Below are 18,563 nucleotides of genomic sequence, written 5' to 3'. Positions count from 1 at the left end.
TAGAATAAATGCTGAGAGCAAAGTTAAGAACCTGAGAAATATGAGGAAATGTATAGTTAGTTGATGCTGATTATAATAATAATAATAATGAACTTGATTCATACAGCACTTTTCTTAAGTTACAAAGTGCGTAACAGGAAGAAAAAAAAATGTAAATTTAACGAACAAATGAGAAAGATCAGTTCGTAGAAGAAAATTAGTTACACACCAAAATGAACCATCATTCAAAATTCACGATTAAATTCTTTTAAGTAGATCGTGTCGATGTCGCTACGTTTGCGTCTGCACTGCTCCGGACTTTCCCAGTGCCGTAAAAAAGGAAAAGTTTGGAAACGTTGCTGGCCATGATTTAGTCTGAAAACACCGGGACCGCGTTGTAGTTTGGAAGGGCACCTGCTTCCTGATTGGTTCTGATCAGTCACGCCTGGACTACCAGCGGTGAATGCGAACCACTGTAAACGCTCATGTTGAGCACGAGTTCCACTTCGTCGTCGCTCCAAGAGAAGAAATCCCTGCTCTGACTTTTTCACCATTTCTGGACCTCGTTCGTAGTATCTTCTGTAACCAAGTCACCAACTGCAGAGTAGGACGATCTGCTTCCTGTTTAAACAGGTACGCACATGCTCAGCGTACGTGAAAGACGTTTTCAGGTGTGTTAGCGCGGACAGGGATTAAAACGCTTGTGTGGATGTAGATTTTGATATTTGATCCGAGATCTGGGAACAACCAGCAAAGACTTCGCAGAATTCCTGTCGACGAATAGTTGCGGCCATGAAATATTATGAATGAATGTCGAGCTCGTACAATACGGTTGAAGTAGATGTGTTGCTCTGTGCTTTGACCTTCACTTCAGACACATATTTGCAACACAGCAGCGATATTATCATTATCAGTCAGCGGGGGATATGGAAATGAGGCAGGCATCAGAAACAGACAGACGTATTATCGGGTCCAGTCCTCTGTGGAGGGCAAGCGTCCTCCTTACTGAAGTGGCCTTTAGCAAGTCGCTGCACTGCGCTCCGGGCTCATGTTCCGCGGCGGAGCCTGACCCCTTCGACCTCCCCGTGGAGGATTCTCGTGGTTGTTCTTTCTCTTGTCGTGAGGATCAACGGAATGTCAAGGCTGAAACGCCCTCGCGGTTTCACATGGCCGCGTCGCCGAGGTCCGTACGCTTTCAGAAATATGTGTTGCGAAATGGAATGTGACACGCCGCGGAGTCAAGGGGACAAACTGGGAGGACGGAGGCAGGAACGACCTTTCACACGGGACAAATTTGCGACACAGAATTCATGACCAGTGCGGATGTTTAGTGTTGAGGCGGGGAAGGAAAATAGCAAAGTGGGAAAGTGGATAAACATCAAACTTTCATGTGGGAGTGTGCATCCAGTCACCTTCACAATCCGCAGCCGGATTTATGGTCAGTGAAACAGGTTAACGGGCGCCCTCCCGCGGGTCCTTGCATGGCGGCGGTGTGTTCAAAAGGTCTCGACGAGCCGATAAATAACCATTAACAACTCGAATCCTTCCATGAATGGTGGAATAAAGTCACACAGTCTAATTCAGGTTCAACGTCCCCGTCATCAGTAATTGGACATGTAAGGGCACAGCTCCGCGGCGGTCAGTGCACCTGATCTGCTGTCAATAATGATAATGATCGGGACACGTGCGCGGCATTTCTTAATGTTTTGTCACAGGTCACGAGCGCCTTTCTCGTGTGTTTTTTATGCAACTACGTGCATTCGGGAATCAGGGAGTGCGAGTTTTTCCGTTTTTCCTTGTAATGTTTGGTTTTTAAAATCCATCTCCAACCTTAAAGGTGAACTCCTCAGATTCAGCTTGGGACTCACATTGGACAGTAAACAAATGGATTGAAATCATTGCGGCGGATTTTTCACATTTGTCTTCCTTGTCAAAACCCGCTGCCTACATTACCCACGATGCAACTAAACTCTCTCAGGGATTTGGCTGTGTCAGGCTAGTGCTGGTTAGGTTCCGAAAACCTAAAGCAGAGATGACGAGTGGACTGCTGAGATCTGACAAGCTCCCGTCTCTGACATAATATACACAAAGTACCCACCGCCACAATATAGGAGACAAAGGGTTTAATGTCCAAGGTTCCTTAAGAAATAGTGACTCTGACAGGTGAGGGAGGCAGCAGTGCCACACGTAAAGTGCGTGGGACAAACAGAGTCAAGACGTAACTTTCGAACGGATAGCATTAGACGCTAAAAGAATGCATAAGTAGAAGATAATCTGCCGGTTTTAAAGAATCATCCAGTATGAAGTCCGTTTCTGAGCCTGTCCACCAAAAGAAAATTGCCGTTTTTGAAACAGCGTATTACGACGTATGTGGGAGTTTTAAAGCGGTCGCTATGTACATGGCCCCTAGAGGTCAGCGGTGGACCCGGTAAGTCCGTCAAGTGTGTGTATTTAAATGGATTTCTGTAAGTAAATCGTGCTGGTTCTCTGCCATGTAACCATCCCCCGTTACCTTTACAAGCTCATCAACCATGCGTTGGTAAATCAAATAAAGTCCCACGATGCTCCGAGGCAGAAGAAGTATTTGTGGCGTTACCTCCTGTCACCAGTAGAGGCGCTATTTAGGGAAACGTTCGATTTGGTTGTTTTTAATCACATACAACATAGTTCGTCAAATGAGTTGGAGGACTGTGCAAGTACGTGACATTAATCAGCTGTAGATAGTAAAGTCACCTCTGCACTGGTCGGTTTGCAGCTTCCTGTAACAGTCTACGGGCCACTACTGTATATGTCGTATTTTGGTTCATTTAGTTTGACAATAGTGTTTCATTAATGCCCGTCCTTAGAAAGTGCTTTGTCCCTGAGCGAGTCCCCTGCCGTCTGAATAGTTCTGCCAATATTTAAACACTGGCAGGCAGCTAATGCTTGAACTTTTAAGATTTTTTTTTATCCACAGTGGAACATTAAAATGCATAAATTGTGTGTGTGTGTGTGTGTGTGTGCGTCTTCTTCCACTCTGGAAGTCACGAGAATCTCGGTGGCTCATAAACATGAATAATTCTGAATAAATATGTATTATTCCCCGGAGCACAGTAGCTGGGGTACATTCATTTGGCATTGTTGATCGCCCCTTTTCATAACCTCCCCTATACCCTCGTGGTGTGTTTTACGGCAAAAAATAAATCGATGGCAAATATATAAATATATATATATATACACCCCTAGCGATGCAAGAGCCGTACACAAGATCATTACCCGTCAGAAGAGTTTCAGAAGGAATTACACTTAATGTTGCTCCTGTAACGACACGTTCAACATCCCGTCAGCGTTTCCGTCGAGACAAGTGAAAGTAACAGCTCGTGTGTTGTGGAAGAATAATGAGACGTAATCTGAAGCTGTTTACAGGCTCCGTTAAATAAGCCGTCCACAGCATCACGTCGGCCTCATTTTCAGTTCCGGCTTGTTTAACAGTATCTGATGGACCTCGAGGCATCGTTAATAATCTTGTAATCTTGTACTGAGGATAATTCCGATCGTATCTCGCAATCTTTATCTCTTCCTTCATTTCCCACCACCAGCGTCAGATGATGCCTGCACACAAACAGAACTAAGCAAAAAAGAAAAGTTTGATGTAAGTGCACTGCTGATCAGCGGCGGCATGAATAAATTAGCAGGTTTGAACTGAGTTCATTTCGGTCCCAGAGTTATTCCAGAGCATCAATTTAACAGGCCCCAGTTGCAACATCAAACAGGGTCATGGCTAATTACTATTCACTTTGACTAAAACTAAATAATAAATAAGCTTTTCGCGCTTATATAACCGAGAGCAGGGCGGAGCGAGACCGAGCAGCTCCATCAATAAACACGACCAAACACGGGCTCAAGTTCCAAAGATCCTCAAACATGAGACGGAGATAATCAGCAGCGTCTCTGAGACACATACTTCAGGGTGTAAAACTAAAGTGTACGCTGCGTCTCCCTTCTTCTTTTTTTTAAAATAAAAAGCATTCGACCTGCCCGACGAACCGAACTGCTCGAGGTTTTTTTGGTTATTTTTTACTGAAACAAAACGGATGTCTTCTCACCTTGAACACACCGACTGCCGCGGCGGGTTGGTAATCACCGCAATCTGACCTCCCATCACGGCTGGGAAATTACAGGCGGAATACCAATGTGTGCCATTAATGCAGCGCTAATCATGAGGAGTTTTGTCTGGTCGTGCACAAAATTTGCATTCGCCCCACCACTTGCATAATAAGCTTCCCAAACCCGAGTCCGTGAATCTCATCCCTCTTCTTGCAGCAGGGCGACGTCCGTTTTGTACAGCAAACCTGAAGACACTTCCTCATTTCATCATTTGAATGTGATGCGGGTTGTTTGAACGCGGTTACGCGTCGTCATGAGCACAGAGGAACACGGCGCTAAAGACTGGTTCAGTTGGCGCTAATGAAACACTTCCTGGTTTGTGACATTCGGAAAAATTGGAGAAGGCTGCATGAACGCAGACCAATTACCGCAGGAAGAAGTGGAGCCACGGGCGATAACCCCTCGCGCTCCAGACGGAACCGGAAAATGTAGGTTTTTTAGTCATCTTGAGTGGAAAACGTTCATTGGCGTGTCGGCGTGTCGCTCTCGCCTGCTTCCCAGTATCCGTTTAGTCCTTTGATTGCCTGTTGAATCCCACTTTGTTGTGTAAAGCAGCCAACGGGAACCGGGTGTTTCAGTGTTGAAATGTTTGGGGGACGGTCAACTTTAAAACGACAAGAGAGGGATGTGTTCATTGGCTGTTTCTATAAAGGAAGGAAACAAAAGTCCTCAATGACTCACGGACTCTCTCGGTTATAACAAGTGTAAACATGGATTATTGATCCGAACTCCACCCTTCCCCTCGACTCCTCTCGATCCTGTTCTCCACAATCAGTTCTTCGTCCGCCCTCCTCCAGCTGGATTTCGGGGGATCACGGCGGTGATGAACCACGGGCCTCGACATCGAGGGGGACGCATGTGAGGCGCTATTCAGCGGCTGCAGCAGAGCGGGGAGGTCTGAGATGGTATCTAGTGGTGATATCGGGCTACGATCACACACACACACACACACACACACACACAGACACACACACACACACAGACACACACACACACACACACACACACACACAGACAGACACACAGACACACACACACAAACACAAACACACACACACACACACACACACACACACACACACACACACACACACACACACACACACACACACACACACACACACACACACACACACACACACACACACACACAGACACACACACACACACACACACACACACGCCTCTTGGAAGTCACCTTGCACAGATGGGCAGCCTGAACGCTGCGCTGGCTGATCTATGTCACTCTTCACTCGGTGGCGATCCAGGCGGCACGGCGACACATTTCATCGGTGTGCACGTGTGCACAGGCACATCGCTACCGAGACAGCCTGGCGCAGACAGGCTGATACTCAAATGTGTTTCAGTCGGGGACATTCATTTTCTGTTTCCAAGAGGCGTTACCAGCGGACGGAGACCAAGATGAATCCAGACGCAATCGGACGATAGAACCCGTTAGAGCAACGGTTCATGTGACGTCTGTCGGGCGACGCGACAATGTCAACTGACCAGAGCAGAGAGGAAAGGTCTGTGATGATGGTTCCACAATGTCTGTGAGCAAGTGTTCACGTTATTGTGGGAGAAACGTGAAAATATCGGCTACTTTTACTCAAACGCTCGTTCATCAGCGGGGCAGCCATCTTGGTCGCCTCCCTCCGCGCCGCGGTGTAAACCCCGGCCATTATCGGATAAACGGACATTCCATTGTTGAGCAGCTTATGGCCAAACCTTGATGATCCATCTTCTGCTTCGACGGCCTCCAGTGGTCAGGTTTCAGACTTTCCGCCAGATTTTTGGAGCGTGGCCGCAGCAATTTGATCCCGTTCAGTGGCAAGAGCAGTGATGATGTTAACTGGAGTATAATACTGTGGTGAGTCGCAGCAAGCCAACAACGGCCCCCAGATGAAAATTAAGTTAAAAACACGCATGCAAATCAATCTGTCCTGGATTAAACTCTACAACCACAACCTTTAACACACACACACACACACACACACACACACAGAGAGAATTAGACCCTTCTGAATAAACTCTTGTTCATTTGTCACTGTATAAGAAAAAACCTCCTCTGGCTCTACACACACACACACACACACACACACACACCTGTGACTCATCTCTACTGGAGTATAATGCTTTTTTTTATTTAAATGAATGTGACATGTACATTGCATGTGGGTACCTGCAGCACTATGTCACATTATAATTTTGGACACACAGTCACATTCATTATTGGTCACACAAAGGACACAAACTCGTGACCGAAAAAGGTCAACTGGACTTTGAACCAAAATGATATAGATATCTCATGTAAAAAAATAAATAAGAGAATTCCTCTGGCACCGCGCTGAGCTCTGTATTTTGGGAAATAGTAAAGTGGAGGAAATGGGAAAAGAGGAGCATGTCATCTTTTTGACGCTTCGGTGAACATGAGCAGGAGACGAGATGAGAAGTGGCATTTACATGTCCTATTTAAAGGCCCTCTGTGAGGATAATGAGTTTAGGGGGGAAAAGAACTCGGAATGTGTCTGTGAATATGAGAAAAATCATTTGTCTCAACTTCTTTTCCTTTTACCTCTCTGACCTTCACTTCACTCTGCAGCACACAGCGACGACACCACACGGCGCCTGCGCAACGCTCCGAGTTTTAAATGATGTCTGGACGTTGGAGGGTGCGATGTGATTTGATGGGGAAACAAGAAAAAAAAAGCCTCCACGGATCTATTTTTGGTAACGGGGTGAAAAGCCTGCAGCAATGTCACGACGACAGCCTGTTTGCCACATATGTGTCCTCGTTTATCACCGTACGCCCGATATGTGAGTGTGTCGTATTTCCTGCACATCAATGCAGGTTCGCCGTGCACACGAGGAGGAGGAGGAGGAGGATGCAGCTTAAGACGCCCGTTTGGAAGTGGGGATGAAGGAGTGCGGGGGTTTAATTATCTGCTTCAGTGCATTAGCCTTTTGGAAACTGAGACATGGCGGGAGAGAGAAGCCGGGACAGAGATAAAAGTTGAGTGAGTGCAGAGTGTAAGATTGGGAAGAAGAAGAAGAAGAAGAGCAGCTGCTGAGAGACGAGGGAAGCATGAAGCCAAGGATATTTCATTTCAGACTAAACGACATTAGTTTGCATGAAACTACTTTGGCCGGTCCGGAGGAAAGTCCGAGCAGACACTACATACGAAATACTACATGTTTGGATTCAAAAACGATGAGCTTGTTGGAAAGGACGACGGACGTGACGCTCAGCGTCTAACGTCTATACGTTACGTCGTGTAGAAGTTCCTCATTGTTTGGGGTCCAACAAATCCCACTAAATAAATATAAACTATAAAATGTACGTTTTTTTCTTCCTTACTTCTGACCCAACTATAACCCATTAGGTAGTAACTGTTCAATTCAACACAAACTGGCCTTTACAATACAAAAATGACCATAACGCATTGTTAAAACATAAGTACATAATAATATATAAGGCTAAATGAACCATTATGATGAGTTTTTCGCAGAAGAAGAAATGTATTTGCGTGGGGTTGACGGACGTAAGCTGCTTTCAGACATGAACTGAAGTTTGGTTATTTTCCCTTGAGTTTCCTAGCGGGTCCGTACGTGAGGAACGCAAATGCCCGCAAATTATTTTCCGGACATTTTCCAGGACTTTTCCTGCCGGTTCCCTGTGTTCAGATTTGAAGGAAAGTGTCCGAGTGAGCCCGTGGGAGAGTTCGGTCCGATAGCTGTCGGTTCTGTGTGCGCGCTGAGATAGACCCGTCGGCTTAGTGCGGACCTCAAAACACTGTGTGTGCAGTTTGTCATCACATCTCTCCCCGACAGCTGGAGGGACATTGTTAGCAAATGACGCGGCGACTCAGCGGTTTTGGCCTCGTGGTCGGTGCGTCGGGGGTCTCCCAGTCCCGGAGCTGTGAGAAACAAGCTTTCTCCAAAAATCGCTCAGTGCCCTTTTAACCCTAAAATTGCATCTTCCAGCAGCGTGACATGTGACACAGAAGGAGTGGTAAATAGCAGCGCTGCACGAATGTGTGTGTGAAAGGGTGAATGGGACTTTGATTGGTCGAGAAGGTAAAAAGATATACATTAAATATATAAATACAGTCCATTTACCATTTGGCCTCCACATTCTCCTGCTCTAACATACAATTTCTGAAATGGTTTAATCAAAAATATTGTCATCCACGGACTCCTGGCCTGGCGGTTGGTGCGTGACGGTGACCTGGGATGGAGTCACATTTCCCAGCTTGAATCGCTGCTCCAGTCCGTCCGACCCGGGCTGAGGGGGTGAGACGGCGGAGTGTCCTCTGACCCAGACGCTTTGATTTAACACAAAACACAGCCAGAGACCACGGGGACCAATCAGGACAATGCTTACAGTACTGGCCTTGGGCACATTAGAGGGAGGGAGAAGTCAATAGGGTACAAAAAAAAAAAAGAACAAAAAAATCAATACTTAATAGTTTTCAAATTCATATCACTGCAGCAGATGAAGCACGCGGCCCAAGATCCCGATCTAATAAACGTATCCATCTTAATCACGCTGATGGACGGTAATGAACTGTCCAATCAAACCAAAACGCGTGATTGTTATTCAGCGAACACGCAGCCGCTCGCGGTGCCGACTCCGGAAGGCAGTCGCAGCCCGTCGCCTGCAGCCAAAGATAGCACCATACAGCACAGATGAAATGAGGTTCAGAAGAAAAAAAATAGAGTGAAAATCCAAATGGCCTGGAGATAAAACTGTGTGTGTGTGTGTGTGTGTGTGTGTGTGTGTGTGCCTGTTGTTCACAGAAATGGCTGCCGCCACGGCAACAAGGCCGGGGTAAAGAAAAGGACGGGGGGGGGAAAAGAACAGGACTTAACAATGCAGAGGCGCCATTATCGGCGTTGTTACCTGCAAATGTTAGCGGTGCAGCGGGTTATATTTGTCACTAATGAGATGAATAACGCCGCCATTTGTCCACAGCTTAGCCCCTCGAGTGCAACACCAGCTCAGAGAAATGTAACGACACACCGCTGCGGCAAAAAAAAGGCCACACACCCACACACACACACTCTCACACACACACTCACACACTCTCACACACACACACACACACGAGCAAATACAAAATGAATGTCACGCAGGTAAAGTGCTTGGAAATACCCAGGAACACAAACACAGACTGTACACTTAACTAATACAGAGAGATGACATGTGATTTCTTTCTTCATCGAACAGGGAGGGGGGGGGAACGCTTCAGTCGTCCCAGCAGCTGTCACTCATCCTGACTGTGGCATGTGATCGAATCAATAACAAACCAGAGACAAATATAGAGAAGGCATCCATCAGCGGGGGCTCCGAGGCTTCGACAAACAAATATTCCAGTTAATGCTCGTCCCCGTCCCCCCCGGCGTTGCCTTGGGAGCAGTATTTCCAGAACAGAGATACCGACAGCTGTCAGAATAATTTGTGTGTGGGTGTGTGGATGCACTTTACCATCAGATGCAGGAGATTCCAATGAGATCCGTGTGTGTGTGTGTGTGTGCTCCCCCGGTGATGTAAGGTACACATCTAATTATAGTCATCTTCTTTTTTTTGTTTATGTGATCTCATCTCTTTTTTTTCCTTCCCTGGATGATGACATTGCATTCATCTCTTTTATGAAGTATTTCTGCGATGTCATCTATAATATAGCGACTTATAGTGGGTGCACCCAGTAGACTGTAAATTAAAGATGTGGGATGGACGGGTGCGTCCAGACCACCACGCCTTTGCGACGCTTATAACCAACATTTCTTCCTCGTCGAACGACCGCAACACCCAGCTCTGCCGCCGCCGCCATGGTGCGTGACGCCATCCCTCTTCTCCATGTTGCGCTTCCAGCGTTGCAGATGGCCGTTTGTCAGCAGCGACACCGTTCGTTTAGGAGAACACAGCAGTGTGTCAGGCGCGAGCACAAAATGGACCACATGCACGAGGCTTCGTGGCGTATTACCGTTCCGAAATAATGCTGATCGCCTGTGTCGGGACATTTTCCCCAAAAATGGATGAAGAAGTACTCAGAGCGACGCCGTGTCCCACTTTGCCTGGGGTCGTCGGAATGTAACCGCGTGCTAAGTTGTCATGGGTGTCCGCCCCGTCCCGACCTGAGAAGACGAGACGACGGCTGGTAAACACACGCCGGGATCATCTCTCCGTTACCTCTCACACGAAGGTTCTGCGGCGGACACCGATCGGCTTATAGAGTCAACCGGACTGGAAACAGTCGAGCAGTACTCAGTAGAACCCGGAAATGGTTGTGCAAGTAGCCCATAGTGTGGCGCCTACGCCACCGCCGACGAGCGCGACGACCGATGCGTCCAGCATGAATCCAGCGCAAGGCACCGGTCTGTACTCTTTGAGGATTCCTTTTCTTTCCTAACTTCTCCCGATGTCGACCGGCCTGGTTCAATCAACGCCCCGACTCAAGGAAATGTCTTCTCTGTTTGCTGCACTGTGTTTGTCCAATTGTTGGAATAGTGTGTGAAGCCAGTTTGACCTTTGGATTTATCAGAGTTCAGCAGCACAGATGCTGGAGTTAAATATATATTTTTTTAAAAAGGACTGAAGTCAGACTTTTGAACACCTCATGCAGAATGCAGCGCAGTGAGCCTGTTCTCCCACTGCACCTGTGACCTTTCAGCTGCAGCCCGGACGGCAGGGGAGACGCCACAGGGCCAATTTATTGGCAGGCACGAGGGTCAGGAAAACACAATTAGCTGTCAGAAGATCCCCCACCACCACCACCACCACCCTGAACAAATCCTCATTTCTGCACAGACATACTCACCTTCCCAATCTCCACGGCCTCGGCCTCCTGGCACGCGAGGCGGTACAGTCGAGCATGTCATTAACCCGTGGGGAGTTTTTTTTATCTGCCCGTGGTTTCTCTTCCGCCACCGGACAGGGAGAAAGCCCGCTGGGGAAGAGAAAGTTCCTTGTGTGTGTGTGTGTGTGTGTGAGGAAGGAACATGCATTTTTTAATACGCGACCCACTGGGTGCCACCGCTGTCCCGTTATCTACCCGCTGATTAGCCGAGGACGTGGGGGACAAATCTACGTTGGCCCTGAGCGCTCACAGGTTCACCAGGTTGTTGTTTTTATTTGTAGCCTATAGACAGTGATATTAATGTCCCTGTGGATATAAACAGAGCTCGTAAGGTGGGATCCCTCTCCGTGCTGCTCCTCCATAAAAACACATCGGTGTTCCAAATCCCCATGTATATGTCAACAAAGTAAAAAAAAAAATCTGGACCCCACTCTACATGCTGTTCCTCCCTCGGCCCACCGGAGAGAAAAAAAAGCCCCGCGGTGTTTCTGACTGACACGGTGAGACTTCCTGCGATGACTACCACTGTTTTCTGGAGTGAAAACAAATGAATCTTCTTTAAAACAAAACTGGTACGACATGTTAATGCAGACTGGGGGATTAACATCGTCTCGGTCCTGTATATTTCCCCGGGGACATTTTGAGAGGGCAGAACCGCGCATCGTAAGTTCCCCGTTTTTTTCTCAATTTTTTTTAAAGTGTCTGCTGATCACAATACGACGCGTTGCCTCGTGATGTATCGCCGTGTGCTGATTCTACAATAAGTCTCCGAGGCTGGTAAACACACAAACAATTAATAATCTTCTGAGCATTGAGAAATTCACCTGCCTCTGCATGGCATCGGTGACATAAATTGCCTGAGGAGGTCAAGTCCGTATTGTTTCATCGTCTGAACACACTTGAACAAAGCCCGAGCTCATTTATCCTGCGGGTGCCCGAGACACAAACGCCTCTCTCTCACTGCCAGAGATGCAGCCCCCCGAGTCAGTGGCCTCAGTCAATGAGGATTTGATCAAATGTGTAATGCCGCCGCCACTGTGATTAATCTTTGCCACCTTTTTCCTGGTCCCTGTCCACCGCCCACTTGCATCCTGGCATCCCTGCGAGGCCCGGGCGGCTGACAGCAACATAAGTCACAGGGCTGCATTAAAAACACATTAGGCCAGCGGAAGGAATTAAGGTTGCGCTTATCTGACGGAGGGGGTACCTGCTCAGGCAATGAAGTGAGCGCCCGACGCGCCCTCATGCATCACCGTCGCGTCTCTGACAAACGCCGATGACTTATGGACTCGCCGGATGCACTCCCAAGCACTTTCAGGGAGTCGGGGGCAGCGATATGAATGTGTGTGAATTCATGAGATCTCAGAGGATCGCTCCTCCATTTCTGTCCCTTGTACAGGAGAGTCGGAGAGACAGCGCCGAAGGAAGAAGAAGAAGGATGAAAGGAGGAGGAGGAGGCAGGGACAGAGCCTGAGGTAGTGAAGCCCCCTCCCATGGAATCTGATTGACCCTCCCAGGTGTCGTCCTCCCGCAGCCAGAGAGTGAAAGGTGGTTCTTCTTCGTATCATGGATGGAATATTGAGCGGATCTGTCGGGCGCAGGCCGAGGACGCCTGACTGAACCTCTGTTTTTTCTTTTTTTTCTTCGAAGAAAATTCAATCAAACAACCACAAGACGAATGTCCACAAAGGGACAACAAACTGCGAGAAGGAGATGTAAAACAACCACAGAGACACAAAACAAACCATAAAAATGGCTTTTAAATTGGACGCAAAACAGATCATAAACGGTTGTAAAAAAAAAAGGACCACAGAGGGACATAAACTGACCTATAGCCTGGGACCCAGAGGAATTCTGGGAGCTCATTTCAATTTGCTCTGCCAGAATCATACGGTCTGGATCCCCATTGATTGGGAAGTGATTTCCCTCCGGTCATATCACAACCGACTATCTGATAATGGGCAGGGTTTATACCACAACGTGGATACATTTTTGTAAACAAGCAAGATGGCCGCCGCTGACGAACGAGCATTTGGCTAAAAGCATCCGATATCTTCAAATTTCTCCTACAAAAAAATGGCAACAATGGTTCACAGGCTTTGTGGAATCATCGTCACAGACGTCTCCTCTCTACTCGAGTCTGCTGACATTTTCGCATCGCTCAACAGTCGCGTGATTCTTCTGCGTCTGTTGGTAACGCCCATCGGAAAAAATTAACCCAGAGGTACCAGACCACAAGCAGCTGTAAAATGACCTCAGTCCTGCTTCTCTATAGTGGTCTTTTCCATGCACGGGGTAAAAAAAAGCAAATATTTAACCTTAAAATTACATTTTAGAATATTTAAAGTCGTTTAATCAGACGACTTTGGGACATTAATTTATGATCACACTGAATAAACAGTGACGAGTTTATTTTTGCCAAGAAGCAGGGCGTCACACAGTTTTATTCAACCCCCCCAACCTCCCCTTTCAAAAGTTTCAGAACTCACCTCTGGGTGTAGATCAAGAGCCAGAGGAGAAAGAAGGAAAAAAAAATACAGGGCAAAACGGAAGAGGCGAGTGGCGAGGAGACGAGAGAGAGTGGCATTGCTCGTGTTGTGTGAGGAAAATGAACCTCCTCTCGAGCAGTAATTTGATTTCACGTGGCTCACAGTGCTCCGCCGTGCAGAGGGAAGGTCGTAATGGCAGCCATCCGCCATCCATTATTACACCACTGGAGAGCGGCGCGGTGCGTTCGGGGTGGATGATCACACCTCCGCCCGTGCGCGCCTCTGGCTTCGGTAAATTTTCCACCTCTGTTATTCACAAGTCACAAGAAACGCGCACGAGATAGATGATTAAAATGTAGCGTAGAAGGACTGGTCACCTCACCAGCGTCGCCTTTACATGTCTGAGGCACATGCATGACCGCCGGTCACAGTCTGATTGAGGTCTCGCTGGGGTTAAGCTGATTACCGGACCTTTAGTGCAGTAAGACTGAGTTTCAGTGCAGCCCTGAATAAACCAATTAAAAGAATATTCCTCTTCCCCCTTTCTGACCTTTTGAGGCAACGGCAGGTCACACTCGACACAAGGGACGAAAAAAAAAATAATGGTTCCATTTGTATTGGTAAGTTGTTCACACCAAGATGTGCCGCACATGTTGTACGGGTTAAAACATTCCAGATGACATTGAAAAGACATCAGCAGATAGATTAAAAAACAACCCACGAACTTTTGAGGTTGTGTGATGATTCATTGTTTTGTGGCGATTCGTTCGGCTGGTTGACCCTGGTTCTACTGAATACATTAAACATTTTGACCAGGCCAGAATGCGGCATTGCAAACTGGGGACATTTTGTCACACCTGTGCGGGACACCCATAAAATATAATTTTTCGCCAGTTCTCATACATGTTAAGATCCTCAAAAATGAAAACAAATATCCTTAGAATCCTTCCATTGTACAGTTTAGAGGTGAATATCTCACAACCATGGCGCATATAATATAAATTACATGACTCAATAATCTCTGTTTTTTTTATGATGTGGGTGAACTAATCCTTTAAAAAATCTTAGTACTAATAAATGGTCAAATATACAATCCATAATATACTGTACGTATTTACTGTGCATAGGCAACTGCACCGTTCAACAAAAACCTCTGCATCAATTAAAAAAGAAAATAATTTTTTTTGTCCAGGGGCGTTTCAAGGGAGTTCGTGGGCACTGGCAAAAGGGACAAAGGGGGGCCTACATTGAACAGAGTGCCTTGTTAGGGGGGTGGGGTTCTGACCATACCATTTTTTAGCTGTCCCCATGTATATAGCTGATCTTAGAATTTAAGGAGTTTCTCACAAAATTGTTGTTGCTGTGGACTGACGTAATCAGCTGATCTTGGGGGCCCCCCAGGCAATTGCCTGCCTGCCTGCTTTGCCTACCCCTACTGCAACGCCCCCTGATTGTGACCTTCAATCACACTCCTGTTGATGAGCTTCAGCGGATAAACAAATAAATAGCGCTTGTCACAATAGAACCGAATAAGCATCGTGGCCCAGAACGACGGGACAGGTTACAGATTTCCCGTGTCCATTAGGAGGTATTGACTTTGTCTCTCTCCGAGTGCTGTAAGGTGTGATTGCAAATGACACATTGTTACGTAGGCTTTGTTTCTAAGACGCCAAGCGAAACTCTGCTGCTTGCTATTTATCCCACCACCCCCCACCCCCCACCCCCCCCCGCCTCAACGAACGGCTAATGAGGGTATGATAAACAAACACAACAAACAGACCATGTAATTAGGAGACTACTTAATCCAGCCAAAACCTGATACATCCACAAGGTGTACAAAAAAAACAACCTCTCCTGCTTCTCCTGTTTATCTTAAACACACCACACACACATATATATATAATCGCACCTGCCAACACACCCAGTTTCTCCATTAAGAGACTGTGTAATTATACTATATATATAAACTATACTGTGTATATATGTAATACAAAACAACCCTTGTGGGAAATTCTGTGTGTGTGTGTGTGTGTGTGTGTGTGTGTGGGGTTCAGACTGCATTACAGCATGCAAATCAAAACAAATCCCTCGCATACAGATGCAGCCATTGTATCTTGGTCTGTGTGCACCAAGGGGGCAACTACCGCTGCCACTGCTGCACTTCCCACTCTCCGCTCCCATGCCTATTTGAAAAGTCAAAAATGAAATGAAAGAAAAAAAAAATCTAATTTGGTTTCTGTTTTCCAGGCAGCACAGAAGGTTTCCTGGGAGACGGAAGCAATTCATACTGAATTTTACAACCTCTATCCAACATTTCCTCGACTCATCAGCAGAGAATAAGAATGATGTATGATGGGGAATTAGCGTTGGGTTGTTGCTAAATCACAAGTCTTTTCTGATTTTGACCTCATTCCATTTCCACATTTGGCTCCGATTCCTAATTTCCATCTTTTGTAATCAGAACTCCGGCTCGTATTTTACATGTTCACAAATGTTCCCGGCATGACCCGTCACTGTATTAACTGATTAGAATAGATTGATCTTCTGTCAGAAAGTGTAGCCGCGGCCGGCTAAAAACCTATGATAAATGGGTTTCAGAGTCATCGGAGTGGATACAAGTCGATGTGCTGATCAATGCCGAAACTCAACGAGGTCATTCCTGCCCGAAGATGAAGCATTTTGTTAGGCAGATTGATCCAAAAAATAAGTCCACTCGGTGAGGTCGTCTGCTGAGCAAAACGTAACTCATTTAAAGTTAGGAACATGGGAATGTAACTAAGTACATTTGGTCCACTATTGTGCTTTTTGAGGTAATTGTAATTTACCTGATTGTTTCCATTTTATGTTATTTTGTCCTTTTTTACTACAGGGCGATATATTGCATGTTTTACTCCACAACATTAGTTCCTAGTTAGTTTTTGGATTAAGATTTTACCTTAAAATACCTTAAATAATATACCATTATTTATTTTATGTATTTTATTTGAATTTTGTAGTTACAAAGTGCTTTCTTGCACTTTTGGGTAATATCTTCATCGTTGAATTGAATTATTGTAAGTTGCTTTGGACAAAAGCGCCTGCTAAATGACTGTAATGTAATGTAATGCTTTAGAATAAATAAAGAACAAAAAGTATTTAAAAAAAGAAACACAAAAACAACAAAACAGAAATGATTAAAAAAAAAAGTTCTAAATTCACCTCATGTATAGCGGTCAACAAAATTGCTCAAGTCATAAAAGTCACCAAGTGCTTAAAAAAGATAAAACATCAAAAAAGGTGCAGGGGGCAGGACCGCCTTTGCGCAATCAGAAGGTTAGCAGCTTTGAAGTCACACACTATTTAGGACATACATGATTAAGATATTTATATCACATGCATTTGCATAATGCATTATGTATGAGAACACGGAACTGCGGGTAATTTCAAGCCAGGATTAGCCTACTTCATATCAATCATAATCGCCACATCAATCAGAAATGGGTATTATCTCATCATCTCCAGCGCTGCTCCTTTTCGCCACACGGTGCCATTATCATATACTGATAAAATGAAATTTCCGAGAAAGGTCAGACATGGATTTGTACATCATGTTATTTCCACAGATAAGCCCATGTTTTACAAGATTGTATTTTCTTCACAAAAAAAATGTCTAGTGGCAGCAACACAAACGGCACATTTAAAAAGCACCAAATGTTTTGCAAATGCCAGGAAGCTCTGTCATTAAAAGGCTTCTACAGCACTGTACAGTATGTGTTACATAGCAACACACACACACGCAACTTCCTGGAGGTATGCAACAACACAAGGTCAACTACAAGTTATAACCCCCCCCCTTCCATCCCTCCCTCCACCGCGTCAAGCGGCAAGCCAAACTTGTCTGGCTGAAAATAAATTTCCCGAAAGAAACTACACTAGGTTGTTTCCTTTCACCTGGAGGGAAAATGCATCTTGATCATTACTTGAAGAAAATTGAGGATTAAAAAAAAAAAAAAACAGCCCCAAAACGAATAAGGTACAGCAGATCAATCACTGTTAATTTCTCCAGGGAGTACAGCAGATGTTGAGCCATATTGATAGACCAGAAATTAGCAGTCAGAGAGATTCAGACGAGGAACCTTCAGGACAATATCGGCAATATACTGCACGTCACTGTGCCTGAACACGTTTGTATTGGAATGGTCCACATGGCAGTGATGGGAACAGGTTCTTCTTTTTAAACAACTGATTACTTCCATCACCTTTGGGAGCCGAGGAAGAGGTGGTCAATAAAACATCCCCATTCACGGCAATAATGACAAAAATGTCCACATGAAAAACATGTGCCAGATAAAGGATGATCAAACCATTGGGTTTGCTGTGTATTTCATGGTATATTTCTTATATAGTGTAATGAAGCAAGATTTTATCAGTGTAGGACATGAGTCAACCAAGCACATTGGTCCAGGCTGTACAATTGAATGAATTGCCATATTTTGACCAGATATTTTAATATTTTAAAGACTTTGGTGATGCCCTGACTTTTAATGTGGGTATACCTCTAAATCTACTAGATCAAATTTTGAAATTTCAGTTGAAGTTTACAATTTGATGGATATCTGATGGATTGCCATAAAATACAGTTCCAAAATTCTGGATTTATTGTACTACTTTTGGTTGATCCCCTGTTGTTTCGTCCACTGGCAGTGAAATATCTAAAATATCTCCTTGATAGACTGGGTCTCACTTTGGTGCAGACATTCATGGTCCCCGGACTAAATTTTCCTCTCGCACCGTACTCATATCAACAATGCACATTTTTGGTTGATGACCACAATATCTGTACAATGCACAGTCATTGTATACACACTGCTATTGACATTGAAGGCTCAATCTGTTCTAATGAGCAATTGATAGCATGCTAATGTGCTAAACTGAGAAGATGAACATGGAAAGCGTTAGCTTCTAAACATTGGAATATTAACAATGTGAGCATGTTAGCATAATGCTGCACTTAGCTCAGTGTGTGACTTCCGCCGCACAGAGCTGCTAGCATGGCTGCCGAGCCACCAAGCTCAAATCTTCATTTTAAAACACATTGGTTGTCATTTGT

This window comes from Scophthalmus maximus, chromosome 13 (genome assembly GCF_022379125.1).
Source record: "Scophthalmus maximus strain ysfricsl-2021 chromosome 13, ASM2237912v1, whole genome shotgun sequence".
NCBI lineage: Eukaryota > Metazoa > Chordata > Actinopteri > Pleuronectiformes > Scophthalmidae > Scophthalmus > Scophthalmus maximus.
The sequence above is the reverse complement of the archived record's forward strand: the minus strand, read 5'-3'. Positions refer to the sequence as shown.